The sequence below is a fragment of the Cryptomeria japonica genome, chromosome 11 (genome assembly GCF_030272615.1).
Source record: "Cryptomeria japonica chromosome 11, Sugi_1.0, whole genome shotgun sequence".
Taxonomy (NCBI): domain Eukaryota; kingdom Viridiplantae; phylum Streptophyta; class Pinopsida; order Cupressales; family Cupressaceae; genus Cryptomeria; species Cryptomeria japonica.
The window spans coordinates 402,747,567-402,768,516 of record NC_081415.1 but is presented as its reverse complement, the minus strand read 5'-3'; positions in this window follow the sequence as shown (position 1 = coordinate 402,768,516).

Sequence of the window (20,950 nt, the reverse complement as noted above, 5' to 3'; positions counted from 1 at the left end):
AGAGGTGAATTAGGGGTATTGCCCCTTCAGGAGGTGAACTAAAAGTGGTTGTTCCACATCAGTCAGGTACTGGATAGACAAATCTTTGGTTGATTGGTGTGTTTAAGGATGCTACTCCTTAGGGGGAGCAGCATGAGGAAGCAGTGATGATTGTACCTCCACTTTGGCATTGTTGTCAAAGGGGGAGAAGAAGTGAAGCGAAATGATAGCTGCAGCAAATGGGGAGAAGATGTGAAGCAGAGAAGATATCTTTTGTATATTGCCATCAATGCCAAAGGGGGACATTGTTGGCATTATGTGAATGGACATGAGCCTTATGTAAACTGGCATGAAGACATAATGATATTGTATGTTGTCATTGATGTCAATATGAGACATAGTGTGAACCGACACATGAGATAAGTGAAGAAAGAGGTACCGACATATGTGTGAATCGGTATATGCCAAAGTGAAGTGGCACATTTGTTCAAAGTGAACTGGCATGCAGTTATGGGAACCGGCACATGGAAGCACTGTATGACTACCAGTTGGTAAGGTAGCTTCCACTTCGAGGTTTCCGGTTGGAGTATCTCAATTCTGTGTGACTCAATCGGTGATCTTTGTGTGATGAGTTAGCAGTATGATGGAGGATAGATCGTGTTGCCACGTAAGCTCTGTGGGCATGAAGGATCTTGCATGAAGAAGACTATTCCTATCTACCTTGGGAATGTGCGAAGTCTATCAAATAGTGATAATGCATGATGGGTTATCAGCCACCATGAAAATGGTGGATAATGGATGATGGAGAATGTCTTCAGATTGACTCAAGACTGGTGCATTTAATGCCATATGTTTCAACGATCAGGATCAAACCGTTTGAATTGCTCAACCTAATAGGTTTAGGGTTTAAGGTTTTTGCTACCGATCTGTATGTTCCCTATAAGGTCAATGTTAGGTTTCTGTCTGAAGTTGTTGGCAAAAGTTGTGAGTGTGTATCCAATGAAAGTGATACAAGATTCTTGCCAGACCATAGGAGAGAAGAGATACCTACAAAGTGAATGTGCAGACGGAAAAGAGGAGCCTAAATGGATCTGTATTAGTATTAAGTGTTGTTAACAGATCATTGTAATACCTGTTGATCTCTAACCACTTCAATAATTGTAAAATCCCCTAACAGGGTAGCCTTAACTGGCTTGATTCAAAATCCCTTAAATCGGCTGGTCTTAACCGGCTTGCTGTAAATCCCTTAACTGGGTAACTCAAAGCTAATGAGTTTTGAGAAGCTAGAGAAGCTTAGGAGATCCTTTCAGCTATTGAGTTCTTAAAATCCTCTAACAAGGTGACCCTACCGGGTTTAACCCTTAACCGGGTGATCCCTAATAGGATCAGTTCCTACCAGAACCTATTGTAATGTTCTTAACCGGACAAGGCTCCTAACAGAGCAGACTTCTAAAGAGTTCAAAAAGCAGCTTGTGGGTATTCATCCCCACTGTGGTTTTTCCCAGTTGGGTTTCCACGTGAAAAATATGTGTGTCCTATGAAATGCTTTTGTCTTGTGATGCTTAGTTTTATCTATTATGCACATGAAGGTTCTATGTTTTATGCCTGTCTATAAAACATATTGAACTCACTGTTGTGAAGATTTGATGGTTAATTCAACTAGTTCATGCATGTGAATATTATGATAATGTGGTATTAAGCTAAGAGAAAAGCTTAGTGAGTGACCGTTTCATGACTGACTGAGCTATACTGGATGTTACCAGTTGCACTTTGTTTTACCAGTATCTCTATTTATTAGTCATTGTGAGTGTTTACTGTCAAACTAGTTTTGGACTGTATTTGTGTCTGTACTGATTCACCCCCCCCTCACAATACTGGTTTGGTACTAGTGGTTGATCATTGAGTTATCACGGATTACTGAAACTATTAGCAATGTAAACTTTTATACCAGAACTCAAAATATTAATATCGGAGTAGCAATTAAACCAATCAAGCATAAACAATATTCACAGAATAAGAACCATCCATATGACACCAAGATTTATACGTGGAAAATCTGGTAAAGGGAAAAACCATGGTGGGAAGCCTACCCATAGTCAGATAATACTTCTACAGTAAGTATATGAATTACAATTGAGGGTCCTACACTTGCAGAAAGGCCAACAGCCTAGAGCACACTGCTCATCACAAAAGGAGCCTCATTGTAATTCAAAACCCTTATCTACGAATTGTCCTACACTCAAAAGATTATGCCTTAAACCTTCAACATAATAAACATTGTCAGTATTGTTCTTACCATGCAATAATATAGTTCCTTTTCCTTTGATTATACATGCTTTGCCATCTCCAAATCTAACTAGACTGCCATCATATTCTTGCAAAGATATTATATTCCCTTTATCTCCAGTCATATGATGTGAACAACCACTGTCAATTACCCATTCATCCTTGTCTTCAATTTTAGCAAAAAGTGCCTTCTCTTTAGGTACATTCTCTTCCACTGTCAAATCATCTTCCTTTATAGCTAGAAACACCCATTCCTTCCCATTGTCAGAAACACTAGTAGAGTCTTCTATTGGTTCATCATCAGAATCAGTATTGCCTTCCTCATCCGCTATGTAGCATGATTTGTCTCTATTTTTCTTGGACTTATACTTGCTCTGATATCTAGGGTTAGGCTTAAATGATCTTCTAACTCTTTCTTCAAATCTTGAGTTCCTTCTAGGATATCTAGATGCAAAATGACCAATCTTATTACATGCAAAACATTTAAAGGTGTTTCTGCTTCATACTTACTTCCTATCGGTCCTTTAGGTACTTTTCTAGCAAATAGTTCTTCAAGTTTCTCAAACTCATCATCTTCTCTCTTCATATCTTCTAACTCCTTTGCATACAAATATTTTTAGTCTTGCTTACCGATTGTAGATGTAGATGCATGAAAAGAAGGTTTAGTCTTCACAACTCCAGAAGGTCCAAATTCTTCAAGCTCAAAAGAAGATAGTTTCCCAACCAAAGTATCTCTGTTGAAAGATGTCTTAGCCATTGTTCTCAACTCATTAACAACAATAGCCTTCATTTTGTAATTCGGTGGTAGGGCTCTCATAACTTTAGAAACAATTTCATCTTCACTCAGAGTTCCACCACAACATTGAATTCCCATTACAATCTCATTTACCCTTTCCATGATTGCAGTAATCCTTTCATCTTCTTCCATCTTCTGGTTTTCATATCTCACCAGGTAACCATCAAGTTTAGCAATTTTCACTATAGGGTCACCTTCATCAATAGTCTCCAACTTATCCCATATAGCCCTTCGAGATGATTTGTCGATTAATGCTATTATTTTTTAATCATTCTCAAGCTTCTTATCCAGGTTTTTCAAATGAGGATTGCCAGATCCCAAATTATAAGGTGTGACACCATTTTGTGTGATCTCCCAAATCTCCTTGCCAAGACATCTCAGATTTGTCTCCATCTGAATCTTCCATACTGTGTAATTTTTTACATCAAGCCTCAGAATATCTCTTTGAAATATATCTCTAGAAGAACTGGATGAACTTGAACTGTTAGTTGCGATAGGATCTTCCTCAAGTGGTTAAGCTTTCTATAGAGAGGACCAAATCTCTGATACCAATTGTTAGACAATTCAAATAACCGGAAGACAACTAAGAGGGGGGGTGAATTAGTTGTCACAGATTACTAGAACTATTAGCAATTTAAACTTTAATACTAGAACCCAAAATATTAATATCAGAATAGTAGTTAGACCAATCAAGCATAAACAATATTCACAGAATAAGAACCATCCATATGACACCAAGATTTATACGTGGAAAATCCGGTAAAGGGAAAAACCATGGTGGGAAGCCTCCCCATAGTCAGATAATACTTCTACAGTAAGTATATGAATTACAATTGAGGGTCCTGAACTTGCAGAAAGGCCAATAGCCTATAGCACACTGCTCATCACAAAAGGATTCTCACTGACTACATATAAATCCATATTAAAATCCAGAGAAGTATTGAACTGCAAAAGATAGCATCTCCTATGCCTAAGTATAGTTCTGATTAAGCTCAATACCAGAGGACTAAATCCTCTTACATAAACCCAATTCAATCTCGAATGATCGACCAAATCCTCTGCCTGAATGATATTACATTATTTGCACATTACATTCCTTGACCATGACCACTAACATAACCATGATGATCTACAATAAGATCTCACACCTATATATACAAACCCTTGACCATAAACAATTAGATCGGCCACCAGATAATAAATCAATTACATAATTACAAACCATGTTGGCCTTAGACCAAACAAATAATATCCAACACATAAGACATCTCGAAAATACATTGAGAGGTCCTATCCACACATTACATTAAAATTGGTCTATAACCTAGATCAATCGAGGCCTAGTATAGGTCCACATGCTACAACAATGATCTCCATCCACCAAGTCTCAAACATGATCATCAACAACATCATGTAACTCCACTGGAAGATGCACCAACACAACTTATACAATTCATCAAAGATATTCATCATAATCTCTGTCGATTAAACCCTTGTCGGAATGAGAAACCAATCTTCTAAACAAGAAGGATAGCATCCGATCACTAGACCAAAACCAACTGACCAAATATGAGCATGAGTGTTGTGAACAAGCCAATTCCATCACCAAACTATATGTGAGCCTACCAAAACATGTCGGATCCAAATCAACTAGATACTACTCAACCTACCGGGACCAAAAGGGTGTTGGTAAAGCATCCAAACAACTAGTGTTGGCATCAATGACAAAACATTAATACAACACATAATCAATTCCACTAAATGGCCAACAGGATCCTACCATAAACAATAGTATTCATCTAGTCTCAACATTTCCAATGTCATCTCAAGACCCTGAATTTTTTCTTGCAGTTGCAAATAATTTTGACCCTATTAGCAAGAGTGTGAAAGATACTAATAACAAAAAGCTAATCAGGCTTCATGAGGAATTATTTGACACTATCTTCAAGTGTCCAAATATTAAAAATTATTTTGATATCACCATGCAATCAGCTCGGAGTTATTATGATAGGAATTCTGACAAACGCAAAAGAAATATGAATGATAACTGGTTGAAGATCTCAAGACCTCCAATTGCCAAATGGTCAAAAACCTTCCATACAAGTGATCTTATTGAGGAGTTCAATGACTTGGTCACTCTTATGATTAGGGTGAAGGGACTTCCTACTTCATATACTTATTAAGAATGAATATACCAGTACAACCATGTCATTAGGAAAACAAAAAGAGAATATTTTGGGGTAAACAAATAAGTGATTCTGTTGAACAATATATTTGAATTTAAAAAAATCTTCCCAAAGGCGCGAAAGCTAAAAGATCATCGGGGAAAATATCATGTCGAGCATCTCAGAATGTGTTTCACCGAAAGAATAGTTTCATTGAAATAAAACACAAAGTATAAAATACTAAGTTAAGATGTCTTCGGCATAATATCTCTTTTGGTAAATGAAGGAAGCCGCTCATCGATATCCCAGTTTCATCGAAAAGTGAAATGCCAACAAAAGGTGAAGTTGAGGAAATGAAATTGCCGAGGAAGCTTAAAAAGCATTCATCGAAAAGCAAATCTTATCGATAACAATATGTTGATAAAAGAAGAGGGATTTCATCGATAAAAGAAGGACATCAAAGAAAAGAAGATTTTAGAGGGCTTGCGTGAACTTTCACCGAAGTATAAAACTCATCGAAATATGATTTCGATGAGACTCACGAATAACTCATCGAAAAAGACTTCATCAAAGAAAGGATGATTTTGAGGAGACTAGAAGATGGTTTTTCGACAAGCGCCATTCACCGATGAGTTGATATCAAGGAAAATGAACTTTCGATGAAAGGTTAAAGCATTCAACCAAAGATAGGGGTTTCATCAAAATCTTGATTCACAATCTTTTCAGCTGAACAGTACTTCCCGCGAAGGAATTAAAAGCTCAAGTTGAGGATGTCACATCTGCAATTAAGTTTAAACATTTGAGTAACCGTTATAAACATAGAGACATTAACTATTGCACAAGTTGCCCACATAGTTACAACTGAATTGATCAAATTTTCATAAGAACCAGACTTTGGTGCAAAAGACGGAAAGTTACAAGGAGTTAGCTGAAGTTCGTAAACAACAGTCAGAAGAGCTCAACAATTCTCCAAAGTAAGTGTGATATCTCTTGTTGATTGAAATTATGGAACCATCTTCTTCTTCTAAAAAGAGTAGGAAAGGAAAGGAATTGAACCCTGAAGAGAAACCTAAACAACAAAAAAAGGAGGGTAGAGCCTTAGCTCAGGATCTGTTAGACCAGTGCCCGGCATCCAATGTGAGGTCCAAAAAAATCAAAAGTGAAGAGGAAGGGTTGGAAGATAGATTTGAACATTTAGGAGACATATGGACTGAAATCAGAGGACATGAGTTGTTCTTATTTGGTTACAAGAGAAGGGATGCTTCTGAGCCCGTGAGTAACCCGTGGAAGAAAAATTTGGGGAAATTGGCAGTTCCGAATGTATTTGTGGATGTCGAATTAATGAAAGCCTTAGTAGATTGTTATGATCCAAAAACCAAAACCATATGTGACTACCGAGGGAATCCTATGGTGGTAATTGACAAACAGACCATTGATATGGTGTTTGATTTAGACTGGGATGTAGAAGAGAAAATTGACATACAAAAGTTGTCGCAAGAGTTCTTCAATTTAGAGGACATCTATAGGAAATGGAGACTACCCATTCACCGGCCAAAAGTGGGAAAGTCCTTAGTTCCTTTCAGTAAAGATGACAAGGTTCCTTTTGATGTCAACCAATTCCATCCATATTTCAAGTATACATACTATGCTGCAGCCCAAGTATTAGGCTTAGAAGCTCATCCTCTCATGGATATTGGGGTTATGGTTCTCTGTGCTGATCTACAGTCAAAAGACCCTAGGCCGTTTGACTATGCCACTTATGTTGCAGAAGCCCTAAATCATGGGTTGGAGAAGTTAAAAGAGGCCTTGTAAATGTTCATTTCTCATTGTATTCCTTATTAATGCATATTATTCTTTATTGTGGACAAGAAGTCAATTTCTGGTCAGACAATTTTAGCATCAGAGCTTATGATAAAAATGGTTTGAAGAAACCAGTCTAGTTGTGGGTTTCTGCATGGGATCAAAGATTTATAAACAACCAGTATTGGCACTTTCAGGAATATTTTGTAAAACCACTCAGTGCAGCCTTCAGACAACATAGAAATTATGCTTTGTCTCTTGAAATCAAAAGATTCCTTAGGCCAAAATACTTCTCTCCAGAGTCTCAGATTGATCACAACTGGGGTGATTGGTATTGCCACCCTAATCATATAGAAATCAGGGTTTTTGGGTATGAAGGAAAGCCATACATGCTTCCAATTATAGTGCCAAATAGGGTGGCTAGCCTAGAGATTATAAGACAATTGTCTGCTGTCAATGCCAAACATCTCACAGATTTTGGTAAACAATCTATTGTGCCAGGGTTATTGGTGTTTTCTGATGTCATTGTTAAAAGTTCTAATAGTTATCATTTACTTCAAAATAAATTAGATTATTATGGCATGACTCTGGGTGATCCTAGAGAGAACTTTGATCCTGAAGGATATATAAGAGCTGCAAGGGCATCACAGAAACTAAAAGCCAGAATACATGTGGCTCAAATGCCAGACGATTTAATCAGGAACCTTGAAAGGGAAGAGGCCAAGGTTTTGAGAGAAAGAAGTGAGATGACTTGGGAAGCCTTCAAGTGGAAGAGAGCGAGAGGGATGGTGGATGGAGATCTACTTGGAAACCTCCAAGATCCTTTGGAGATAGCCAAAAAACTACTTTAGCATGAGGCAGAGATTATGAATAGAGTACCCCCACAATTCCTCCATTTTGTCAACACTGAAAAGGATAGTAAACCATTGGCTCACATGTCACCGAAATCAGCTGCTAGTAGCATCCCTACTGACTCCCCTAGAGAGGATTATCCCCCTGGTTTTGAAGCAGAGGTAGATGTGGACATTGGTGAATTTAATATTCAAGATATAGTTGATATAAGGATGACAGAACATGAAGACTTTGTTGCGGATGACGGATTCACTTCTTCAAGAGAATTCCTTTCATTCTTATACCAGTATAAAGGGGCTCATGTGAAATGAAGTATGGCTGGGAGATCAGAAGAAGAATAGATGAGAAGGCTACAAGATGAGATAGATGCTCTCATAAAAGATATGACCCCTGAGAAGGGGAGGAAAATATTAAAGGAGGCTGGAGTTATCATATTTTTAGGTTGGGATATAAATTCAGCACTTCTGTTTGATGGATTCTTGAAGAAGAAAGACACAAATCAATAGGTATTGCCTCAAGAGATAGATAAATTGTTCATGGGCTCAGGGTATGATCCTGATCAAAAAGCTCTCCTACAATGGGCACTATATCCGAGAGGAAAAAGACCAATTATTATGGATGTTGAAGAAACCTTTGGACACCTTATGGTCCATCAGGTAGGAAAGACTGACCCTAGGGTCACTGCAAAATTAAACTTGGATGTAGCCAAATTAAATTTGGATTAGACAGAGTTTTTGGTCTGGGAAAACATTACCTATAAGGGTTTATATGAAAGAACTAAAGAGGAGAATCAGAGGCTACAAACAAGGATATTGCAATTTGAGACAGGGACTACTTTAAATGAATATGCTGCATATCCCATAGGATGAAGCTTGGATGATGTCTCTGATGTTCTTTATTGGAAATATCAAGCAGAGAAGGTTGCCAAACAAGTGAGTAATATTCAACAGAAGATGGATAAAATGGTTAATGATATCATTGAACACAGGTTCAATACCATGCTCATCCATGTTGAACATTATTGGAGGGTGTACACTGGGACCATAAAGGCATTAAGAGAGCATGAAAGGTTAAAAACACGATTGCATGAAGTGATAAACAGTGTTGATGTGATAACGCTAGAGGAGAAAACAGAAGGGACTTTGTATATGGAAAATCATGTTAAATTCGAAGATGTGCTAAAAGGAGATCTTAAAGAACTAGATGATGGGAATCCTATTGGAATGCCCTCGATTTATAAAGAGGGAGAATTAATATCTATGGATGAATGGCGGAATGAAATTCTGAGCGTCAAAGATCGGACTCTGTCAAGATTGGATTGAAGCAAAGACATGGCCCCTACCGTCAACCAGATGATATTCGAATGCCTTTCACAGGGAGAAGAATTAAAGAAACAGAGCATCAAGATCAAGACTTTTAAAAAAGATGATTACATTCATCATTTAGGGATGCTTAATCTCTTTTTACTTAAGTTTGTTAAGAGTGTTCAAATTGACAATTAGTATTTTGAAAAGACATGCCTTTTCAAAAATAGCCTTTGCTCTCATATATATATGAGAAAGGTTTCTTGTAATAAAAAGATAATAAGATTATAGCAAGAATACAGTGGTATATGATAGCTTGTAAGTTTCCTGTTACACAAATTTTGACTGATACATAATATAATCAGTTGTCTTTTCTTTGTACATGTGCTATGGATTATTTCATTCGTTGTTGGCAATTGCTTGTGATATTATCTAAAGAAGATAAGGTTATTCATATTCTTTGAGTGAAATCTATGTTGTATGTTATAAGGTTGAAATAAAAGTTCTGCTTGTGAATTATAATTGTTCTTTGCAGTGCTTACTTGGATGGTCCCTTAAAGGTAGGGTTAAATTCATTCAAGCAACTTATGATATAGGCATTCAATTGATCTCAAAAGAAATAGTAACTGACAGATCCATAAAAGGGGTGGGTTTAAAAACTGTCTCACAAGTTCACACAATAAGTCCTAAGGCAATATAAAGACTCTGTAGCCTAGACAGCAAAGAAGGCACTGGCCATTTGTAAATTACAACTTATCACCATATTCATCATATTTTATTTTACAATAGGAGTAATTGAGTAGGAAGCATAGAGTAAGTTGGCAATAGTGTATACATATAAAATTCTAAGCACATAGATCAAATAGCTTCCACAACAACAAATCTTGAACTCATCTGCTATATCTCCATCCTAGGAACTTACGCCATTCTATGATAGGAGGAAGCCAGATCAAGATACTTAATCTGCTATAAAAAGCACTAGTCTTTGAAAACAACTAGTGAATAGGTATACCCACCTAGGTCCTGCAGAGCCTAAAGTGAGAGAGTCAGTAACCAAATAGGTTCACTCTATAAGTTGGCCAAGTCAATTGGAGGGTTTGATTATAGGAGTTGGCATTTCCTTAGAACCTATCCAATCTGTTGATTTGAGACCCAACAGATTCTTTATGCCAAAAAATCGCTAAGGTATCAACTAACCTCAATTTCTATATGACATCCTATTTCGTATATGCAATGGCTTCTATGAGACATTTCCTAGGTTTATCAACATCAGGAGATAGATGGCAAGTTGTTGTGTATAAATACTATTCCCAGTTGGTGTTGAAGAATAGTTTTCATCATTTTTTAAGGGTGAATGATGAATTATTTGAATATCATATGTGCATAATAAACAAATATTTATACAAAAAAAGAGTGTCAGATCATGCATGGAAAGTAGTGAACTAGTATGGATGTATGTTCCTCCAATTTCCTACTTTCACCTACCCAAGGGTGGGATTTTTTAATGGTGAACCTTTTTTTTCTCCCAAGATATCCATTGAATAAAATTGTCTTCATGGAATTATCTCATCAAATGCTGCCAATGCATGTCACAATATAGTTCACTTAAGGTAGGTTTCAAGTTCTCATTGACCATTGGTAGGTACTTCATCAATTCAATTTTCAAAGCTAGGGGAATGGAAGAAGATTGATTTGATGTCGATTCGATCATGATTTTGAATTGATAAATGATTTGATTGATAAATGCACCAAGGAACAATGACAAATTGATCCAAATTGACATGATTGAGAAGGACGACGATCGATAACAAATTGATCACAAAATGACAAGATTGAAAAAGACAATGATTGATGACAAATCAATCGCAAAATGATGAGATTGAAAATGACAACGATCAATGACAAATCGATCGCAAGTCGACAAGATTGAAAAGAGGACAAAACCCTAATTAGGATTGACGATGTCCAAAATGATGACAAATGAGCACGCACATTGATGCGACAGGATAAGATCGATCAAAATCATGACTGAAGATTGTTATCGACAAGACCAAATTTGAAAGCAAGACAACTGAAGAATGCAGAAGAAGGACTCGATGCTCGCAAATGATAAAGACAAAGTGTGTGACATAGAAGAAATGTTAATGCGATGCAAAAACCTAAAATAAGGCAATGCGCCAATGTTAAAGTATGACTTTGCAAGCGTTGACCATTTTTAGGTGTCTACAAGTAGGTACTTCATCAATTCAATTTTCAAAGCTAGGGGAATGGAAGAAGAAATGAGAAGAGTAACTATGAGATTATTCAAGACAAGGAGAAACTTTGATTATAGAGGAATAAAGAATAAATTGAAGAAGGAATATGTCCATGTGCATCGCATTGAATACAACTGGGTTGATTGTAGGATAGAGTGTGATATCAGGAAGCTAGATTATTATAGACTCAAAATAGAAGATTATGAAAATATTTTAGATCTTATCTATGTAGAAAGAAAAGTTTTAGGAACACCCTTACCACTTATTCATTGGTAAATAGAAGCAACTTCCATTAAGGATAGATTCCAAAGTATTCTTGTGAATACTAATGTTTGGCTTACTAGAAAAGGGATCCAGTTGAAACCCTTCTCCACTGGTTCTAAAGATGATATTGTTTGACCTATTTGTAAGAGGTTGGAGATTAGAACAAATAACAATCAAGATCCTTCTACTCCCTAAAAAGCTCTAAAGTTTAATTTCACAGTTGGGGTTAAGAAAGGAAAATCGCAAAGAGAGTCATCTATTTCAAATGCTCAGGAGGCAAAAGAGCCTAACATACAAGGTGAACATTTGGATGATAAACCTCTTGATCTAGAGCCTATTAATGTGGATCAACTTGAAGGTGAAGAGGAAGATCATGAGAAACATCATGATGAGTATGATGAAGAGGTATTACTAGAATCTTCCAAGACTTATCAGTCAGATAAGTCCCATGAGTCCCTTTCATAGGTATCTCATTCTTCTTGAACCATGGTTCATGTTTCTATTTCTACCATTGAGTCAAAACCAAAAATTCCTTGCACTTTCTTAGATGAAAATTAGAAAGTTATAGATGTGCATGTCATCATCAAAGAGTTTAGTTTTTTGCTAACCATTGAAATTGAGAAAGAGGACTTATCTTTGTCCTCTATTGACAAATTAGGAGATCTTCAATTCATTCTGGACTTTTTGGATTCTCTCTTGAAGAAACATAATAAATGTTGCATTGATTTGGGAGATTCCATTACACGGGTCAACATCATCACCAGTCATACTTAAGGACCCAATGAAGCAAAACTAAAAATTCCTCTACAGAAGTTTGAGAAATTCTAGAAATGAGATCAATGTGAAGATGAAGATACTTAGATTACTTTATGCTTTGTTAGTGTCATTTTATAAGAAACTATTGACACCTTGAGTGTCATTCGATGTATGCATTAGTATACATATATGACTGCATGTGTCCTAAGCCACATAGGTTTCTACTTTTGACTTAGTCATAATTAGTTGTAACTTTTTCCTATTTTGGTGTATCATCCCTCTTCAATATATATGAGGGATCTTTTTGTAATTGATATCTTTTTGCTAATACGTTGAAAACATGGAGAATTGAAAATATATGTAAGAATTTTAGCTTGTAGTGTATTCAAGAAGTTTAATCAAAGGAGAAAAGAAGATGCATCCAATCTTTGTCTTGGGAGTGCTTTATTGTGTGAGGGAATGTTCTTATGTCATTATTTTCTACTTTCTTTTAGATCAAATCTTTCTTTGTGAAAAGTATTTGAGTTAAAACAGATTAAGTAAAATATTGTAGACTTTGTGTTATGATATTTTAGCAACAATTTGTATTAATTGAGTAATAAAGAGAATACTTTGTGCTTTGTTGAGTTATCTTATTAGAGTATAAAGTTTGTGGTATAGTTAAAAGACTTTGTGCTTACCGTATATTGTAAACCTTATTTCAGCATTGACAATAACTATTATTTGGGTTATAGTGGTTGATAGGACTTGAGTATTTGAAGGAGACTTTGAGCTCTTTATATACAAAAGACTCATCCCTTAAGTCATTTTTAAAAAATAAAGTAATGAAATACTTTATACTTTCACAAACACTTTGCTTCCAATTAGTGTAGATTTTTAAGTTACTACAAGTTGGAATTTTTTTGTTGTGAAAAGGGGAAATTTGTTCTAAATAGAGAATTGGATAAGCACTTGCTCTAAAAAAAGAGAAATAAGTTATTGTATCATCATGAACTAGTGTAAAGTTAGCAAGAAGATTAAGAGTAGATATAAATTGCAATAGAAAGGGGGAGCCTTCACTTATAAATGGGAGAGACCATATATTGCCTTCTGAAAGGTATTTTTCTCACACATTGTGGTGAAAAATACACATTTTATAAGCCTCCCCAAGTTTACAAAATTTTCACCCAATAGTTCTTGGTGACTCTGCTAGGGATACGAGCACTCAACCAGTTTCTACTTTGGCAAGTCAAAGTTACACACATGGGAGAAGAATTCAAGGTGTTGTTGATCCTATTTTTGAGCTTCCTTGGAAACATTATTCTGATTATTTACATGTGCATACAAGTTCTTCCCTTCAAAGGACACAGATCTTTCAACCTACTAGTCAGAGATCTCCTATTCCAAATGAAGCTTCAATTACACCAAGGTCTTTGATAATTTCTTAAGTGAAATGGTTTGTAATTCCTCCATATCAACCTATACAACCAGTAGAAATGGTTACACAAGGGATATGGGGATAAAATTTTGGTCCCCTTAATTTGACTCCACCCCTTCATCCTCTTCCATAAGGTTATCAAAAGAATATTCGTAAGTTCTATCGGGATAGAAATAAACACCCAAATGAACACATTGTAGCTTTCTATATTACATGTGGAATTCTTGGTGTGGAGCATGAAGATGTCTCGATGCAACTTTTTGTTAAGACACTACAAGGTTCAACAGCTTATTGGTTCTACCATTTGACACCTCAAACTATTACTAGTTGGGATACTCTCAAAATGCAATTTGAGGCATAGTTTAAACCAGAAGAAGATGCACATTCTCTTCTATCTTAGTTAACTTAAATGAGAAAGGAACCATATGAATCCATGAGGGATTTCATGGCAAAATTCAATAAGTTGAAAAATAGAATCCCAACTATCTCTCAACCAACTATAGAGAACCTAAAGTGTTTCTTTATCAATGCTCAATTTTCTAAAGTCAACTTTATGTTAAGAAGAACACCTCCCACAGATTTGGCACTAGCACAAGCTCAGACTGTGGAAATAGAAGATCATTTGATCCTCACTGGAAAAATTAAGAAGGATCCAAATAAGGCAAAAGTAAGTTTTTCTTCTCTAGAGACTTCAAATTCTTCTTCTTCAAGTACTATATATCCCATGTTGCAGAGGCTTTCAAATGAAGTACTTTCTTTAAAGAAGAAAATTTAGAAAACGTCCTTTCCTACCTATATAAGGATGTTCCACAAAGGACCTATCCCAATAATTCTTCTAGCTATGTAGCTAGAAATCAAAATAAGTTACCTCCTCCTTCAGAAAGGTTGGCTCTTGAAGCGCCTCCTATCTATGCTTCTATGGGATATTATGAGATGGAGAAAGGAGATGACACCACTAAAGAACTTCCTTTAGAAGATATTGTTAATTCCTTTCAATAAGAAAAAGGTGAGTTAACTGGTGACTATAGTATTAAGTTTTTATAGTACCAGGAAGCCAAAGAAGAATACAAAGGTGAAGCCTTTATAGTTTTCACCCGTTCACAAGTACCAGATCAGCTTGATCAAGAATCCAATGACAAGCTTAAGGAAAAAATTTATACACAATTTTTGGTAACTCCTGCAAAAAGAGGGACTCATTTGCCCACCTTTCCTAAGGATCCTATAGAAAATAAACAAGTAAGTACTACTGACCCTTCTCCTTCAAATGTGTCAAAGAATTTACCTGATGGTCCTAAGCCTACTAGTGATATTTTACCTCCTCCACTGACTTTACCATACCAACTTTTTGACATTATAGATCATGCTAAGAAAAATAATATTCAAATGTTTGAGGTAGAGTATCTAAAGGTAAATCTCGACTAGTTTGATAGACTAGCCAAATTTGTTAAAGAAAAAGAAATTCCCCAAGTTCCTATGCCATCTCAAAATAACTTGTTTTTTCCTCCACTGTATCAGGTAGGTTTGAACCTTTGTATATTTCCCTTCTCATTAATGGTTATAAACTTACCAACTGTGTTATTGATTCTAGAGGTTTAGACAATGTAATTCCCACTAAGGTAGCTAATGCATTAGGCCTTACCCTTACCAAAACCTTTGGTAAATATTTTTCAACGAAAAACAAGCATCTTCCTTTGGTTAGTCAAATCAAAGATGCCCAGTTCACTTTTGTCGCCTTCCTAGATAAAAGAATCAAGACTATTTTGGTGGTTGATGTTATAGCCTCATATGGTATGATTTTAGGAATAAATTTATGCAAGGATGTTAGAAATGAGATTAATATCGACTGGTCAGAAGCAAGGATACCCATTAAAAATAAAATGCAGAAATTGATTCCTAAAAAGGAACTGAAATATTCAGAGGTCAAGTCAGATGACCTCAAAGCTCAAATCATCTTTGAGTCATCCAGAATGGGCACTTAATTTCTACAAATAAAGGAAGATTCAAGCTCTTTGAGTGACTCGGATAGTGAAAGTTTCTTAGCTCATGACTTTGTGTTAGTTTTCTCTTTAGGTGAGACTTCGTGTTCACAACTTGCTAATTCATATAGTGACAAATAGGTATGGTTTATGGAATTTGTTGGTAGTTGCTCTTCTAATAACTCTGGTGTAGGATTTATTTTAATTTCTCCACAAGGTGAAATCTTTCCTTAGTCTTTCATGCTTCATTTTTCTAATACCAATAATACGTCTGAATATGAGTCATTATTGTTGGGTAAATTGATGGTGCACATAAGAGGGGTATTAAGAATCTTCATATGTAGGGATATGTTGAGTTGGTAGTTTACCAAGTTAGGAATATCTATCAAAATCAAAATGACTGGTTGAAACACTATCAGAATTTAGTGTGGGACAATATTGAATGTTTTGATGCTTTTAACATCTCAGTAGTATCTAGAGAGTTTAATTCTAGAGTAGATTCTCTTTCTCAGTCTGCTACTCCCCATAAATATTTTTCTCAAAATAAGTATTCCATTGAGTTAATCTATAGGCCACATGTTCCCAATAGTTGGGATCACTGGAAAATCTTTAATGATGACAAGCAAATTATTAAGTTTTTGGAAACTAGTGATAGTTTCAATAATTTGTATTTTGAAGGGAGTAATTGCTCTAACTCAATGACTGATGATGATTCCTCTCATGATGAAGGATTTTTGCAATTAAGTGAGAATAAAATCCCAAAAGGTCTAGTATCACTAGAAAATTTGTTTGATTAGCATGATTGATACATTAAAAAATAGCAACAGGTAACATCAGATGCAACTATGGGATATGAAAAATACAACATTGGATCAGATGATGATCCAAAATAGACATTGTAATAATTATACTCTAGGAGAAAGGGAATAGTTCATTCAATTATTGTGCCAATATATTGATGTATTGACATATTCTTATGATGATGTCAAATATTTTCAACCCAAAGAGATACAACATGATATTCCTCTTAAATCTAGGGCAATGCCTTTCAAGCAGAAGCAACAACAATATAATCCTAATATTTCAGGTACTATTCTTTCAAAGATTCAAAAAATGTTGAATGCTAAGATAATATTTATGATTCATCATTCAACATGGATTTCTAATAAACAACAACAATATAATCCTAATATTTAGAAATAAACAACAAGAGGAGCATGGGTGGAGAGGAGTGACAATCAGAGCAGCGAGCGGGAAATTCAAATTTTAAACATGGGGATGGTGGAACTCATGGGGATGGTGGTCCTTCTGTAGGTGGAGCTGGTAATCATGAAGGTCCCCAGGCTTCTCAGGGTACTGAGGGGGACAAGGCGATAGTCAAATCAGTGGAAGATAAAGATTCCAAAACTGGGGGCCCACATGATAGAGGTAAACAAAAGAAATGGTCAGCTCTTTTTGGAGTCAGGCCTTTGGTGCAATCTGGATTTCTGGAAGTTAAAAATCTTTTTGATCCGGTGATAGGGGTTTTTGCTATATCTGTACCGGATAAGCTCATTGATTTCACTATGTCTGGCTTAGCTATGACCTTGGTTGGATGATTTACTAGGTTTAGACCTAACATCGATGTTGTAAGGAACTTTATAAGGATAAAATAGGTTCTCAAAGGTCAAGTGGATGTGGTGGCTTTGCTTAGGGGTTTTTTTCCTTTGCTTTTAACAATGAAGAAGATATCAATAAAGCGCTCTGTGAAGGGTTGTGGATGTTTGGCAAGTCAACCTTGGCTTTATAGAAATGGGCTCCTAACCTCCCTTTGGATGATTCTTTTTTTGTGTCAGCGCTTATGTGGACGCGTCTTCCTGGCCTTCCATTGGATTTTTGGAATGAGGAGGTCTTCAAAGGGATTGGGAGATCATTTGGTGAACTTCTATCAATTGACCCAATGACTGCAGCTAAATCTAGGCTGGTTTTTGCTAGTATTTGTGTTAATGTTAATCAAATGACGGATATGCCTCAAACTATTGATATTTTGTCCAAATTGGGGAAATGGACCCAAGTGATTGAATATGAATCTCTCCTGTTTGTTTGTTTTCATTGTAAAAAGTTGGGTCATTGGGCAAAATCTTGTCTGCTTAAGAAGGGTAAGAAAGGTAAAAATGATAGCAACTTGAAGCAGAAATAGAAAATGAAAGGGAAGAATGATGATCCACCCTCAAAGGTTGTCACTGAGAAGGAAGTGACCGAGATGGAAAATGAGGAAAACAAGGGTGTGAATAATAACAATGAAAAATCAATTTGTGCCTGTTCTAATAGTCAAAAAGAAAGCAACAAGGAGGAAGAGTATGGGAATGAAGAAAAGGTTCAAAAATATGAATCAAAGGATTTGAAGGTTGGTCCTATCATCCAGGGTAAAGTTGATGAGTTTTCCTATGATGATGCTTTAGCTTCATCTAGTAATAAGGAAAATGAGGAAGACTTTATTGAAGCACAGGACTGTAATATTTTGGATACTGTGCCTTTGTTGTTACTAACCAATGGAAGTCCTAAACAGACTGGAAATATTATCCTGAACTCCCAATGCAAAACTCCTTCTAAAAGTTTGGAAACGGTGGCTCTTGAGGGAAATCTTAGGATTGTCGGTAGTAAAGAAGGCAAGTCAAATAATGGAGGACCCAATGAAGGTATTTCAACCAGAAGTAAGAATAAGAAGGTGGCAAATGTTGGAAGTCACAGCAAAAAGTAGGGGAGACCCTCTCTAAAGAATTAGAGGGAACATGAAAGTTGGAAGAACCGAGCTGATGGAACACAGAGCTCCATTGAGTCAGCCTTATCCCCGGTTAAAGTATGAAGACAATTTCATGGAATATTAGAGGGTTGAACACCCCCCATAAGCAGGATGTGTTGTGTAATATTGTAAGAGATCATAAACCAGATGTAGTCCTTATTCAGTAAACTAAGATGTGTAAGGATAAAGTGGAAAGGATTAGAATTTTCAAAAGTAATGGGGTAATTGGAACAAGTTCAGAGGGTGCCTCTGGAGGTACAACTATCTTTTGGAATCAGAATACTATAAAAGTTAAGGAAATTGCTTCAGGGGTTAATAGGACCTTAGTTTTGCTTGAGCATATTAAGGATAACTTTGTATGGGTTATCACTAATATCTATGTGCCCAATTCTAAAGCTGGAAGAACTAAATTTTGGAGGAGCCTAGCTAAAGATAGACTAAGTTTTGCTGATAAAATATGGATGATTATGGGAGATTTCAATACCCCTTTAAAAGTGGATGAAAAGATGGGAGGCCTCCCTTTGCAGTTGGAGGGAAGACAAGACCTAATGGACTTTATTATGATCAAGCTTTGATGGATATGGATATCCAAGGGATTAATTACACTCTGACCAATAGAAGAATTGGTTCCAATCTTATTCAAGTCAGGTTGGATAGATCCCTGATTTCTCCGGATTGGCTTTCTAAGTATAATTATTCTTTGGCATCTATCATTAAGATTGGTTCTGATCATTACCCTATTTCTTTCACTGCCAATTCAACTTCTACAAAGCAAAATTTTCCTTTTAGATTTGAAAAAGCTTGGTTGTCCCACCCATCTTTGGAATTTTGTGTTGTTGAATGGTAGAATTCGGAGGTTGAGGGAACTGCCTTATTCAGAGTGGCCAAAAAGCTCAATATCATCAAAGCCAAAATTAAAAGCTGGAACAAAGAGACTTTTGGAGATATCTTTTAAATGAAAGCTCATATTAAGATAGATATTAAAGAAGTTCAAGATAAAAGTCAAGAGGAAGGGCTTTCTAAGGATTTGAGGAATGTTCAAAATGGGCTGTTGTCCAAATACCATGAAATTATCTCTAATGAAGAAACTTTTTGGAGACAAAGATCAAAAGTGTTGTATTTGAAGGAAGGTGATAAAAACACCTAGTTTTTTCACATGACTTCTCTTAAGCATAGGGAAGCAACATGATTTCTAGTTTATCCTATAATAGGAGGATTTTGTCGGATGAAAATGAAATAAGAAAGGAAGCTAAGGATTTCTTTAGTAATCTTTTGGGAGGTGAGGACATTCTGGATATCAGAAATCAAGACCTTCTAGCTCAAGCTATCCCTTCCATTTTAAATGAGGATGACAACAAAAATCTTTCTCCAATCCCTTTAAATCATGAAATAAAAAAAGGTTCTGTTTTCCTTTCTTGGAGACAAGTATCTTGGTCCGGATGGATTCCCTATGTTCTTCTTCCAAAAAATTTAGCATATTGTGGAGATTGATATTTGTAATGGGGTTAAAGAATTCTTTGGTTCAAGGAAACTTGTAAAAGAACTCAATGCTACCTTTATCATTCTTATTTCTAAGATCTCTAGAGTTGAATCTCTCAATAAGTTCAGACCTATCAGTCTTTGTAATTCTGTTTACAAGTTTATATCTAAGGTTCTTACTTCTAGAATGCTAGATATTCTCCCCCACATTATTTTGGCTCAATAGAATGGTTTTGTCCTTGGCAGACAGATTCTGGATTCTATCATTTTTGTTCATGAGAATATTCATTCTTTAACTACTACTAAAAAACATGGTTTTTTCTTAATTTGGACATGTCCAAGGCTCATGATAGAGTGAATTGGCAATTCCTTTTTCAAAATTATGAACGCTTTTGGGTTTGGGGAAAAGGTGATTCATCTTTGTTCTCAGTTGACTGGAACTTCAACCTCTATTGTTATTATTAATGGATCCCCTTCTAGTTTCTTCAAAAAATTTAGAGGCCTAAGACAGGGGGATCCCATCTCTCTTATCTTGTTTACTATTCTAGCTGAAAGTTTGGGTAGATTTATTATGAGAAGTGTGGAAGAAGGGAAACTCAAAGGCCTTAAACCTTCATCTTCCAACCTAACCTATACTCATGAACAGTTTGTTGATGATTCTATCACTATGGGAGAAGATACCATAAGGGAAGTGAGAAACATGAAGAGTGTTATGGATTCCTATGAATCTACTTCTGGTCAAAAAATAAATTGGGATAAGAGTTCTTTATTCTTCATCAATATCCATGTGGATAGACAAAGAAGGATCAAAAGAATCCTTGGATGTAAAATTGTTGAGA